Here is a 15,646-nt window from a genome sequence, read left to right as displayed (position 1 = left end):
AAATAGAATCATTTACTAACAGGCTACAGCAGAATAAATAGAATAATTTACTAACAGGCTACAGCAGAATAAATAGAATGATTTACTAACAGGCTACAGCAGAATAAATAGAATAATTTACTAACAGGCTACAGCAGAATAAATAGAATCATTTACTAACAGGCTACAGCAGAATAAATAGAATAATTTACTAACAGGCTACAGCAGAATAAATAGAATCATTTACTAACAGGCTACAGCAGAATAAATAGAATAATTTACTAACAGGCTACAGCAGAATAAATAGAATAATTTACTAACATGCTACAGCAGAATAAATAGAATCATTTACTAACAGGCTACAGCAGAATAAATAGAATAATTTACTAACAGGCTACAGCAGAATAAATAGAATAATTTACTAACAGGCTACAGCAGAATAAATAGAATAATTTACTAACAGGCTACAGCAGAATAAATAGAATGATTTACTAACAGGCTACAGCAGAATAAATAGAATAATTTACTAACAGGTTACAGCAGAATAAATAGAATAATTTACTAACAGGCTACAGCAGAATAAATAGAATAATTTACTAACAGGCTACAGCAGAATAAATAGAATAATTTACTAACAGGCTACAGCAGAATAAATAGAATAATTTACTAACAGGTTACAGCAGAATAAATAGAATAATTTACTAACAGGTTACAGCAGAATAAATAGAATAATTTACTAACAGGCTACAGCAGAATAAAACATGGTGGAGTCTCTTGTTCCCTCTAGACCCACGCACGCACACACACACACACACACACACACACACACACACACACACACACACACCACACACACGTGTCTCCTAGAGAGAGCTGAAGCTCTAAGGTGGAGTATAGAATGGCCTCAGGCCAGGGTAGGAGAGAAAATACTTAGTATGTCCCAAATGGCCTCTTATTCTCTATACAGTATAGTGCGCTACTTTTGATCAGGACCCATAAGGCTCTGGTCAGAAGTAGTGCAGTGTGTAGGGAATAAGGCGCTATTTGGGATGCACTCTTAAACTGACACCAGATCACATCCACAGCTGTAACAAAAGGTCATGTTGTCATCTGCTGAGATACTGCTGTAAACAACCTGACAAGATACTGCTGTAAACAACCTGACAAGATACTGCTGTAAACAACCTGACGAGATACTGCTGTAAACAACCTGACAAGATACTGCTGTAAACAACCTGACGAGATACTGCTGTAAACAACCTGACGAGATACTGCTGTAAACAACCTGACAAGATACTGCTGTAAACAACCTGACGAAATACTGCTGTAAACAACCTGACAAGATACTGCTGTAAACAACCTGACAAGATACTGCTGTAAACAACCTGACAAGATACTGCTGTAAACAACCTGACAAGATACTGCTGTAAACAACCTGACAAGATACTGCTGTAAACAACCTGACAAGATACTGCTGTAAACAACCTGACAAGATACTGCTGACAAGATACTGCTGTAAACAACCTGACAAGATACTGCTGTAAACAACCTGACGAGATACTGCTGTAAACAACCTGGCAAGATACTGCTGTAAACAACCTGACAAGATACTGCTGTAAACAACCTGACAAGATACTGCTGTAAACAACCTGACAAGATACTGCTGTAAACAACCTGACGAGATACTGCTGTAAACAACCTGACAAGATACTGCTGTAAACAACCTGACGAGATACTGCTGTAAACAACCTGGCAAGATACTGCTGTAAACAACCTGACAAGATACTGCTGTAAACAACCTGGCAAGATACTGCTGTAAACAACCTTTTTTTATTTATTTTATTTTATTTTATTTCACCTTTATTTAACCAGGTAGGCAAATTGAGAACAAGTTCTCATTTAAAATTGCGACCTGGCCAAGATAAAGCAAAGCAGTTCGACAACATACAAAAACACAGAGTTACACATGGAATAAAACAACATACAATCAATGATGCAGTAGAAAAACATAAGACTATATACAATGTGAGCAAATGATGTGAGATAAGGGAGGTAAAGGCAAAAAAGGCCATGGTGGCAAAGTAAATAAAGTATAGCAAGTAAAACACTGGAATGGTAGATTTGTAGTTTGAAGAAAGTTCAAAGTTAAAATATAAATAATATGGTGCAAAGGAGCAAAATAAATTAAATAAATAAATACAGTAGGGGAAGAGGTAGTAGTTTGGGCTAAATTATAGATGGGCTATGTACAGGTGCAGTGATCTGGGAGCTGCTCTGATAGCTGGTGCTTAAAGCTAGTGAGGGAGATAAGTGTTTCCAGTTTCAGAGATTTTTGTAGTTCGTTCCAGTCATTGGCAGCAGAGAACTGGAAGGAGAGACGACCAAAGGAGGAGTTGGCTTTAGGGGTGACCAGAGAGATATACCTGCTGGAGCGCGTGTTACAGGTGGGTGCTGCTATGGTGACCAGTGAGCGGAGATAAGGGGGGACTTTACCTAGCAGGGTCTTGTAGATGACCTGGAGCCAATGTGTTTGGCGACGATTATGAAGCGAAGGCCAGCCAACGAGAGCGTACAGGTCGCAGTGGTGGGTAGTATATGGGGCATTGGTGACAAAACGGATGATAGACTGCATCCAGCTTGTTGAGTAGGGTATTGGAGGCTATTTTGTAAATGACATCGCCGAAGTCGAGGATTGGTAGGATGGCAAGATACTGCTGGCAAGATACTGCTGTAAACAACCTGACAAGATACTGCTGTAAACAACCTGACGAGATACTGCTGTAAACAACCTGACGAGATACTGCTGTAAACAACCTGACAAGATACTGCTGTAAACAACCTGACAAGATACTGCTGTAAACAACCTGACGAGATACTGCTGTAAACAACCTGACAAGATACTGCTGTAAACAACCTGACAAGATACTGCTGTAAACAACCTGACAAGATACTGCTGTAAGCAACCTGACAAGATACTGCTGTAAACAACCTGACAAGATACTGCTGTAAACAACCTGACAAGATACTGCTGTAAACAACCTGACGAGATACTGCTGTAAACAACCTGACAAGATACTGCTGTAAACAACCTGACAAGATACTGCTGTAAACAACCTGACAAGATACTGCTGTAAACAACCTGACAGGATACTGCTGTAAACAACCTGACAAGATACTGCTGTAAACAACCTGGCAAGATACTGCTGTAAACAACCTGGCAAGATACTGCTGTAAACAACCTGGCAAGATACTGCTGTAAACAACCTGGCAAGATACTGCTGTAAACAACCTGGCAAGATACTGCTGTAAACAAGCTTGGTGATTTAGGCTTGCCAAAAGGTGAATCTAACATGTATTGACTCAGGGGGTCGAATACTTATCGAATCAAGATGTATTTTTCCTAATTATTTTACAAATATTTGAATTTTTCTTCCACTTTGACATTAGAGATTATTTTGTGTAGATCGTTGACAGAAAATTACAATTGATCCATTTTAATCCCACTTTGTAACACAACAAAATGTGGAAAGAGTCTGAATACTTTCTGAAGGGACTGTACATAAGGCAAATACAACACATGGTAGCACGAGGCTAAATAACGCTGCTGAATGTCCATTAACACGGCTATATGTATAAACAGACAATAAAAAACAGCAAACATTTCCCTTGAGACTATACATGTGAGCTTCAGCACCAGGCCTAACGAGCCAACATTACTGGCTAACATTCTGGCTTAGCTGGCTAGCAATAGCAAGGCACACATGAAAGTAAAATAGCTGTTGAACATGGTAGATATGAACTTGACTGCCTTAGCAACACTCAACTACAACATGCAATGGCATGTCAGACACTACATATAAGTAGATGCACACACTAAACACAGGTCAAATACAGATCGGTGAAGACCAGTCCAATGAGTAATTCTCTTCATACCACGGTCTCACTCTGACGACAGGAGCGGGGTTCAGTAAGATGCATGGGGAATGGTGAACTGTGATTGGCCAATACAAGTACGGGTGTTGGGCGAATACAACAACTACTAGAATAAATTGGAGCTAGCCAGTCAATGTAGCAAAGGGTTCATGGAGGAACCTCTAATGTTTCAATGTAGCAATGGAGGAACCTTTTTGCTGGTGCATGTGGAGCACTTTGAATTTATTTTGCCATTGGATGTGTTGCACTGCCAAACTTAGAAGAAGTTATGATCACCGATACGTTTAATCTATCATTTCTCTTCATTATTTATCTTCATATGACAAGAATTAAAAAGGATTTGCCAGTCGATTGTCGACTTGATTCATGATGATGACTGCTTGTCTAGCTTGCTAGCTAAGATTTTGAAAGTATGATGTTGACATGATCAGTCCAATCAAAGCTACTGTATATATAATGTGATTTGACATCATTTTATCTGTGGCCAATGACCTTGAGCCTTCTTGGATGGGCACTTCTAATGTAATTCTATGGCAGCACCCAAGGGGGCTTGAACTTTTTAACTCTTAGATTTTGCGGTGACGTAGTGTCCCCATGAGTGGCAGAACACTGAACCAAAAATCAGAAAGCACTGAGGTAGCCTGAAACACCTGCATTTTGGATCTGCCTTAATCAAGAAAGTCAGAAAGAGACAATGTTTGTATGTGGCTTTATTAACTCAAGGATTTTTACCTTTTTTTTTTTTTACATTGTTTGCAAACTGATATGTGACAGTAATTAATGCCAAAATAACATGCAATACAAAAATTAATCAATCTTTAAGCTAAAAGTTGGGGCTCAAAACAGCCTTACTCAAGAAAGCAAAAAAAAGAAAATTTTTGTATGCAGCTTTATTAACTCAATTATGTATATATTTATTTTTACATTGTTTGCAAATGACGGGTTGCCACTGAATGAGTACTATTTTAATAGCAATGTTGAATAATACAACAATAATAGAATAGAATATGATATGATATGATAGAATATGATATGATAGAATAGAATATGATATAGTAGAATATGATAAGATATGATAGAATATGATATGATATGATAGAATATGATATGATAGAATAGAATATGATATGATAGAATATGATATGATAGAATAGAATATCATATGATAGAATAGAATATGATATGTTAGAATATGATATGATGTGATAGATTATGATATGATAGAATATAATAGAATATGATATGATAGAATATGATATGATAGAATAAGATATGATAGATTATGATATGATAGAATAGAATATGATGTGATAGATTATGATATGATAGAATATGATATGATATAGTAGAATATGATAAGATATGATAGAATATGATATGATATGATAGAATATGATATGATAGAATAGAATATGATATGATAGAATATGATATGATAGAATAGAATATGATATGATAGAATAGAATATGATATGTTAGAATATGATATGATGTGATAGATTATGATATGATAGAATATAATAGAATATGATATGATAGAATATGATATGATAGAATAAGATATGATAGATTATGATATGATAGAATAGAATATGATGTGATAGATTATGATATGATAGAATAGAATATGATATGATATGATAGAATATGATATGATATGATAGAATATGATATGATAGAATATAATAGATAGAATAGAAGGTTGGTCAGTAGGCTGAACCGACTGAACTCACTGAACACTATAATTATACTATATGTGCAACAACAATGACCTAAAATCAATAAAATAAACAATTTAGTCTCACTTTACTTGTATCAAATACCACTAAGCCCACCCCCATCTATATGGAAATGCTGTATATAAACTGGCATCTTTAGTAGTCATAAAATGAGTTTTATATGCTGACGCTGTGCTTAGCTCACACACGTAAGAGTATTTCAAAGTTGACCCGTATTTACAAAGACATGTATCAGGACGCCTCTCTACTGACTGCCTTCCCGCTGAGGAGAGGAGACCGTTTGACAAGCTCCCCTTCCCTAGATATGCATGAGTTTGTGTGTGTGTGTGTGTGTGTGTGTGTGTGTGTGTGTGTGTGTGTGTGTGTGTGTGTGTGTGTGTGTGTGTGTGTGTGTGTGTGTGTGTGGGGGGGGTGGGGGTGGGTGTGTGTGTGTGTGTGTGTGTGTGTGTGTGTGTGTGTGTGTGTGTGTGTGTGTGTGTGTGTGTGTGTGTGTGTGTGTGTGTGTTTTATTCATGAAGCATTAGCAGGGCTGTCTGTGTAGATTTAGATTTTCAGATGTGACCTTTGTTGTCTAAATGTCAGGGATGGAGCAGAGTGCCCAAAGAGCCACACACACACACAGAGAGAGAGAGAGCTCCCAGCCTTATGTAACTGTGGCTACGCATGAGACAGACAGACGGGGAGAGGAAAAGGTTTTTTGATAAAACTCTGGCATATTCCAGCCCTGATGCTGTCATAGGGCTTCTGTGAGCTCTGCTGAAAGCAGTTTTGGTTTGAGGATGGGATTTTTCTTCAGCATGTCGTGTAAAAACCCTCCTATTGATTGTATAGTATATATTGCCCCTTAATAAACCTATGATGTAGTGGATTTCACTGGTTTTATTGGTTACCTAATATGCTTTGATCTGTAGCCTAGCTGCATTGCAAAGCTGTCTAGAGAATGTGAATCACACACACACACAGTGTGAAAGCCATAGCCGGGGCCGGCCTATAGCGGAACGGAGAGAGATTTTCCTACTGCATGAATTCATTCATGACCATATTGTGCCCCTCTTCATCCACCAACAATGAGGTGCAGGCACAGGGGTCAAATGCGCTGCAGGGGTCACCCTTGCTTGTAATAATGGATTTGCACGCTACCGATACGACCTATAATAGAACTGAGCTTGCCATTCTTTATCTGTGTTTTACGGTCTATGATGTTATAGGGCTGTGTTTTCCATTCTTTATCTGTGTTTTACAGTCTATGGTGTTATAGGGCTGTGTTTTCCATTCTTTATCTGTGTTTTACAGTCTATGGTGTTATAGGGCTGTGTTTTCCATTCTTTATCTGTGTTTTACAGTCTATGGTGTTATAGGGCTGTGTTTTCCATTCTTTATCTGTGTTTTACAGTCTATGGTGTTATAGGGCTGTGTTTTCCATTCTTTATCTGTGTTTTACAGTCTATGGTGTTATAGGGCTGTGTTTTCCATTCTTTATCTGTGTTTTACAGTCTATGGTGTTATATGGCTGTGTTGATTTTGTAATATTTTTATTTGTATTAATTTTTGTGGCTTTTACAGTAAGACAAATACTCACAAATATATCATATCAACATATCATAAATGTGTCAATATATCATAAATATATCTTACCAAAATATCATATCAATATATCATATCAATTTATCATATATATATATATATATATATATATATATATATCATATACGTTGACAACATTTAAGAGAAGGGACTGCTAGACCAACTAACCAGGTAGATAGGGTGTCATAAACTTCAAAAGAATGTGGACACCGCTTGTTCGAAAATCATGGGCATTAATATGTAGTTGGTCCGTTCTTTGCAGCTATTACAGCCCCCACTCTTCTGGGAAGGCTTTCCACTAGATGTTGGAACATTGCTCAGTCAGCCACAAGAGCATTAGTGAGGTCGGGCACTGATGTTGGGTTATTAGGCCTAGCTCGCAGTCGGCGTTCCAATTCATCCCAAAGGTGTTCGATGGGGTTGAGGTCAGGGCTCTGTGCAGGCCAGTCAAGTTCTTCCACACTGATCTCGACAAACCATTTCTGTTTGGACCTCGCTTTGTGCATGGGGGCATTGTCATGCTGAAACAGGAAAGGGCCTTCCCCAAACTGTTGCCACGAAGTTGGAAGCACAAAATCATCTAGAATGTCATTGTATGCTGTAGCGTTAAGATTTCCCTTCACTGGAACTAAGGGGCCTAGCCTGAACCATGAAAAACAGCCCCAGACCATTATTCCTCCTCCACCATTTGGGCAGTTAGCGTTCTCATGGCAACTGCCAAAACCTCTAGCAATAAACTAGAGGAACTGGCACCATAATACATGTTTAGCAATAGACTGGAAGAACTGGCAGTATAATACATGTTTAGCAATAGACTAGAGCAGTGGTTCCCAAACATTTTATAGTCCCGTACCCCTTCAAACATTTAACCTCCAGCTGAGTACCCCCTCTAGCACCAGGGTCAGCGCACTCTCAAATGTGTTTTTTTGCCATCGTTGTAAGCCTGCCACACACACCGTATACAATAAATGTATTAAACATAAGAATGAGTGTGAGTTTTTGTCACAACCCGGCTCGTGGGAAGTGTCAAAGAGCTCTTATAGGACCAGGACACAAATAATAATATAATAATAATCAATAATGTTGCTCTTTATTTAACCATCTTACATATAAAACCTGATTTGTTCATTGAAATTTGTGAATAACTCATCACAGGTTAATGAGAAGGGTGTGCTTGAAAGGATGCACATCACTCTGCAATGTTGGGTTGTATTGGAGAGAGTCTCAGTCTTAAATCATTTTCCACACACAGTCTGTGCCTGTATTTAGTTTTCATGCTAGTGAGGGCCGAGAATCCACTGTCACATAAGTACGTGATTGCAAAGTGCATCAGTGTCTCAACAGCGCGATTTTCCAAGGTTAGGATACTCTGAGCGCAGCCCTATCTATAAATCTGGCAGTGGCTTCTGATTAAATTACATAGAACTGCTTGTTGCAATTTCGATGAGGCTCTCTTGTTCAGATATCAATAAGTGGACTGGAGGCAGGGCAAGAAAGGGATAACGAATACAGTTGTTTGTGTCACCCGTTTTGGGAAAGTACCTGCGTAATTGCGCACCCAACTCACTCAGGTGCTTCGGTGTATCTCATTTGACATTGTCCGTAAGCTTGAGTTCATTTGCACACAAAAAAGTCATACAATGATGGAAAGACCTGTGTGTTGTCCTTGTTAATGCAGACAGAGAAGAGCTCCAACTTCTTAATCATAGCCTCAATTTTGTCCCACACATTGAATATAGTTGTGGAGAGTCTCTGTAGTCCTAGATTCAGATCATTTAGGTGAGAAAAAGCATCACCCAGATAGGCCAGTCGTGTGAGAAACTCGTCATCATGCAAGCGGTCAGACAAGTGAAAATGATGGTCAGTAAAGAAAACTTTAAGCTTGTCTCTCAATTCAACAAAAATGTGTCAATACTTTGCTCCTTGATAACCAGCGCACTTCTGTATGTTGTAAAAGCGTTACATGGTCGCTGCCCATATCATTGCATGGTGCAGAAAATACACGAGAGTTCAGGGGCCTTGCTTTAACAAAGTTAACCATTTTCACTGTAGTGTCCAAAACGTCTTTCAAGCTGTCAGGCATTCCCTTGGCAGCAAGAGCCTCTCGGTGGATGCTGTAGTGGACCCAAGTGGCATTGGGAGCAACTGCTTACATGCGCGTTACCACTCCCCTATGTCTCCCTGTCATGGCTTTTGCGCCATCAGTACAGATACCAACACATCTTGACCACCAAAGTCCATTTGATGTCACAAAGCTGTCCAGCACTTTAAAAATATCCTCTCATGTTGTCCTGGTTTCCAGAAGAGGATGTTTTCCTAAATTGACCCCCCATAAACGCAATGGACATATACCAGGAGCTGTGCCAGGCCAGCCACGTCTGTTGACTCATCCAGCTGTAACACATAGAATTTACTGGCTTGTATGCGAAGCAGTAATTGTTTCAAAACATCTCCTGCCATGTCACTGATGCGTTGTGAAACAGTGTTGTTTGATGAAGATATTGTCTGTATAGTTTTTTTGTCCTTTTCCCCCAGTATTGTCCCAGCCATATCTGCGGCAGCAGGAACAATTAAGTCCTCCACAATAGTATGGGGCTTGTCTGTCCTAGCCACTAGGTAGCTCACCATATAAGACGCTTCTAGCCCCTTCTTATTAATGGTATCTGTTGCTTTTATACATGTCTTACTACTTGAAAGTCGTCTTAATTCTCACTCAAAAAACTCCTGTGGCTTATTTTTCAAATTGTCATGTTTTGTTTCTAAATGTCTGCGCAAGAGTGAAGGTTTCATTGAGTTGTGAGATAATACTTTTTCACATATAACACACTGTGGCTGAGGAAAGGCACTACTCCCAATATAACTGAACCCCAAATTAACGTAGTTCTCATCATATTTGCGCCTCTTCGATGGTCCAACGTCCCTGTCTGTTGTTCGGTGCTTTCCCGGGTAAGGGGGCAGTAGCTCTTCGGCTGCATCAGATTCACAACTGTCAGTGTCCATGCTAGCTGGTCTAACAACAAATGTAGAATTACTGACGCTAGCATTGGATGTGCTCGTGGAAGCAGAACAACTTGTGTCATCGACAAGTGCAGGTGTAGTACCGCTGGTAGTAGCAGTACTACCAGTAGAGCTGGTATGTGTTTCTATCGATACGGGCCTTCCAGTTTGGGAATACCTGGACTAGAGGAACTGGCAGTATAATAACTGTTTAGTAATAGACTAGAGGAACTGGCAGTATAATAAATGTTTAGTAATAGACTAGAGGAACTGGCAGTATAATAACTGTTTAGTAATAGACTAGAGGAACTGGCAGTATAATAACTGTTTAGTAATAGACTAGAGGAACTGGCAGTATAATAACTGTTTAGTAATAGACTAGAGGAACTGGCAGTATAATAACTGTTTAGTAATAGACTAGAGGAACTGGCAGTATAATAACTGTTTAGTAATAGACTAGAGGAACTGGCAGTATAATAACTGTTTAGTAATAGACTAGAGGACCTGGCAGTATAATAAATGTTTAGTAATAGCACTATAACAACCAGGCATGTACTGATTATATCACACACATTACCATCAAAGGATTTGGTGTGTTTAGGAAGGAAAAAGGTGGTTAAAGGGCAAGGTGAGGAGTGAGAAAAACCTGAGGAGTGGTGATTTGGAGTGACAACATCTGTGGGAACAGGTGTAGTGCGAAGGGGCGTGACCTTAACCAATTAGTTAATCTGCAGAGGAGTGGTATTCAATACAATATCTATGGTGTTATAGGGCTGTGTCTGCCATTCTTATAGAATCTCTCTATGGTGTTATAGGGCTGTGTCTGCCATTCTTATAGAATCTCTCTATGGTGTTATAGGGCTGTGTCTGCCATTCTTATAGAATCTCTCTATGGTGTTATAGGGCTGTGTCTGCCATTCTTATAGAATCTCTCTATGGTGTTATAGGGCTGTGTCTGCCATTCTTATAGAATCTCTCTATGGTGTTATAGGGCTGTGTCTGCCATTCTTATAGAATCTCTCTATGGTGTTATAGGGCTGTGTCTGCCATTCTTATAGAATCTCTCTATGGTGTTATAGGGCTGTGTCTGCCATTCTTATAGAATCTCTCTATGGTGTTATAGGGCTGTGTCTGCCATTCTTATAGAATCTATTAATGGTGTTATAGGGCTGTGTCTGCCATTCTTATAGAATCTCTCTATGGTGTTAAAGGGCTGTGTCTGCCATTCTTATAGAATCTCTCTATGGTGTTATAGGGCTGTGTCTGCCAGTCTTATAGAATCTCTCTATGGTGTTATAGGGCTGTGTCTGCCATTCTTATAGAATCTCTCTATGGTGTTATAGGGCTGTGTCTGCCATTCTTATAGAATCTCTCTATTGTGTTATAGGGCTGTGTCTGCCATTCTTATAGAATCTCTCTATGGTGTTATAGGGCTGTGTCTGCCATTCTTATAGAATCTATTTATGGTGTTATAGGGCTGTGTCTGCCATTCTTATAGAATCTCTCTATGGTGTTATAGGGCTGTGTCTGCCATTCTTATAGAATCTCTCTATGGTGTTATAGGGCTGTGTCTGCCATTCTTATAGAATCTCTCTATGGTGTTATAGGGCTGTGTCTGCCATTCTTATAGAATCTCTCTATGGTGTTATAGGGCTGTGTCTGCCATTCTTATAGAATCTCTCTATGGTGTTATAGGGCTGTGTCTGCCATTCTTATAGAATCTCTCTATGGTGTTATAGGGCTGTGTCTGCCATTCTTATAGAATCTCTCTATGGTGTTATAGGGCTGTGTCTGCCATTCTTATAGAATCTCTCTATGGTGTTATAGGGCTGTGTCTGCCATTCTTATAGAATCTCTCTATGGTGTTATAGGGCTGTGTCTGCCATTCTTATAGAATCTCTCTATGGTGTTATAGGGCTGTGTCTGCCATTCTTATAGAATCTCTCTATGGTGTTATAGGGCTGTGTCTGCCATTCTTATAGAATCTCTCTATGGTGTTATAGGGCTGTGTCTGCCATTCTTATAGAATCTATTTATGGTGTTATAGGGCTGTGTCTGCCATTCTTATAGAATCTCTCTATGGTGTTATAGGGCTGTGTCTGCCATTCTTATAGAATCTATTTATGGTGTTATAGGGCTGTGTCTGCCATTCTTATAGAATCTCTCTATGGTGTTATAGGGCTGTGTCTGCCATTCTTATAGAATCTCTCTATGGTGTTATAGGGCTGTGTCTGCCATTCTTATAGAATCTCTCTATGGTGTTATAGGGCTGTGTCTGCCATTCTTATAGAATCTCTCTATGGTGTTATAGGGCTGTGTCTGCCATTCTTATAGAATCTCTCTATGGTGTTATAGGGCTGTGTCTGCCATTCTTATAGAATCTCTCTATGGTGTTATAGGGCTGTGTCTGCCATTCTTATAGAATCTCTCTATGGTGTTATAGGGCTGTGTCTGCCATTCTTATAGAATCTCTCTATGGTGTTATAGGGCTGTGTCTGCCATTCTTATAGAATCTCTCTATGGTGTTATAGGGCTGTGTCTGCCATTCTTATAGAATCTCTCTATGGTGTTATAGGGCTGTGTCTGCCATTGTTTATAGAATCTCTCTATGGTGTTATAGGGCTGTGTCTGCCATTCTTATAGAATCTATTTATGGTGTTATAGGGCTGTGTCTGCCATTCTTATAGAATCTCTCTATGGTGTTATAGGGCTGTGTCTGCCATTCTTATAGAATCTATTTATGGTGTTATAGGGCTGTGTCTGCCATTCTTATAGAATCTATTTATGGTGTTATAGGGCTGTGTCTGCCATTCTTATAGAATCTCTCTATGGTGTTATAGGGCTGTGTCTGCCATTCTTATAGAATCTCTCTATGGTGTTATAGGGCTGTGTCTGCCATTCTTATAGAATCTCTCTATGGTGTTATAGGGCTGTGTCTGCCATTCTTATAGAATCTCTCTATGGTGTTATAGGGCTGTGTCTGCCATTCTTATAGAATCTCTCTATGGTGTTATAGGGCTGTCAGTTAGATAACCTATAGACCCTAGGGCATAGTCGGATTGATTAGGCCTACTGTAAGAATCTGTCAGGAAAATGCCAATGGTCATTTCATGGGGAAATAAAACCTTTAATTAAATCTGACATTAATTGACCTTCATCACAGGTTGAGGATAATAAAGGTTTGGAATGATAAATGATTCATAGAGCAATGTGGTATTATAAAAACATATATTTAAGAGGTGAGGTGGATAGGATATTGTTTGTGGTTTGGTTTTTGGTTGAATAGGGTTATGGTTTGGTTTGCCCTCACTCAGAGGTAAATATTGTTTGTGAGCTTCGAGCATTGTCCCCTGCCTCCCTCCTCTCCTCCGTGGTCAGTGATCCCGGTTGTCTCGCGGCTGAGCGCTGATCAGTATTCTGGCAGGACCGCCTCTCAAGCTCGCTCTGCTTCACAGCCGCTCTCTCTCTGTTCCCTCTCTCCGGTCCAAGTCAAGCAGAAGGCTCAGCAGCCCGCAGACAGACAGACAGAAAGACAGACAGACAATACTCCCGTGTGTTGTTGAGTGTCAGCTGGCTTGAATACTGACAGTGTCGGTTCAGGGGGAGAAAAAGCGAACACCGGCGGGTGTTGACCCGAGGAGAATAATCGGTGCTGCTGACGGATGGTGATGAGGATGATGATGGTGAGGATGATGCATCTGTCCCCGAGCCTTTTATGAGCTGCAATAGCGCGTGTAGGGTGAAGACAAGAAGCGTAGCCTGGGAGGCCGTTTTTCCCGCTGTCTTTTTCTTTTCAATCTGTAGCCAAATGGTGGATGCTGTCTGGACCGTTAAATTCAAACAGTCCCGGTCGAGACCAGAGCAGAGCAGCAGCGCGCGCCTCCCGTCATCCGGACAAGCAGCACACAGACACGGCAGCAGCCGCATCCCTCTCGCCTTGCAGCATTGCACCATGGCCTTGGATGTCCAGACATTCGTTGTGTTCACGGTGATCGCGGTTCTGGTGCTTGTGAACGTGCTGTTAATGTTCATCCTCGGTACGCGTTAACCGGACCGGCGCTCGAGGCCCAGTTCGCGCAACACACAACCGTTTGAGAGAGAGGGAGCAGGCGAGCGTTCATTCGTTCGTTGAGAGCGGGACCCCCATCGCATCTTCAACATGGCCACACAGTGAAATGAATGACGTTGGTACAATATATGTGTATTTATTTAACGTACAGTGTATCCCCTGAATCCTCCCGTTGTCTCGTCCTCTGGCCGTGTGTAGCTGATGGTGTTTTGGTGGTGATGGTTGTGCGGTTAACGCTCTGCGATGTTTCCCTGGTGATTGTAGAGAATTCACCATATTCCCTCTTAAGGCCGTGTTTTATCCCCATATGCCTGCCCGCTCTCCCCTTCTCTCCTCAATGTTGTATTGTGTATCTCTGTGAGCAATAGTACTAAATTGTGCGCTTTGGTTTTTCCTGGAATCTTTTTTTCCCGGAATGTCTAACGGTATTTCGGGTGCGTAGCTATTATTTGGGATGCTTTGACGGTCCGTAATAATACTGTTGTATTATATTCGGCAACAATAATTAATCCTAATATCCCCACTATAAGGGATTTCTATTGTGATTTATTAGTGGTGCATTTGGAAGGATTTATTCATGTGTTATAGTGTTCCAACATGTTCTAATGATGCAGAACATAATCTTTCACACTGGACATTATCAACCAATAAAATAGCGGGCCGGCTAGAAGAGGCCCTCAATGCTACAACACACACACACACACACAGAGAGAGAGAGAGACACACACACAGACACACACACACACACACACACACATTTGTTTCCCATATTTTAAACCATGCAACATTTATCTATCTACATCTCCCCCATTTTACACCTGCCTGTGAATCATTTTCAGACACAATAAACCGGTATGAATAAATAGAGATGGATAAAACTGTCATTATTCTAAACTACACACATTAACATGGAATTGTATAACATATTATTATTAAACAGATCAAATCTGTGCATTTAGCTTTACTATGAGACAGTCTTAATATCTGCTGGAAAGTGAGGTTTATAAATGTTGTATGGTATGAGAGTTAGATATAGATGTGTTAAAAGCCCCAGAAGTCTCAGAGCTATCAGATATAAAGCCCCAGAAGGCTCAGAGCTCAGAGCTATCAGATATGAAGCCCTGGCAGACTTAGAGCTATCAGATATAAAGCCCTGCAGGGTCAGAGCTATCAGATATAAAGCCCTACAGGCTCAGAGCTATCAGATATAAAGCCCTGCAGGCTCAGAGCTATCAGATATAAAGCCCTACAGGCTCAGAGCTATCAGATATAAAGCCCTGCAGGCTCAGAGCTATCAGATATAAAGCCCCAGAAGGCTCAGAGCTCAGAGCTATCAGATATAAAG

The sequence above is a fragment of the Salmo trutta genome, chromosome 13 (genome assembly GCF_901001165.1).
Source record: "Salmo trutta chromosome 13, fSalTru1.1, whole genome shotgun sequence".
NCBI classification, from domain to species: domain Eukaryota; kingdom Metazoa; phylum Chordata; class Actinopteri; order Salmoniformes; family Salmonidae; genus Salmo; species Salmo trutta.
Note: the sequence above shows the minus strand (reverse complement) of the source record.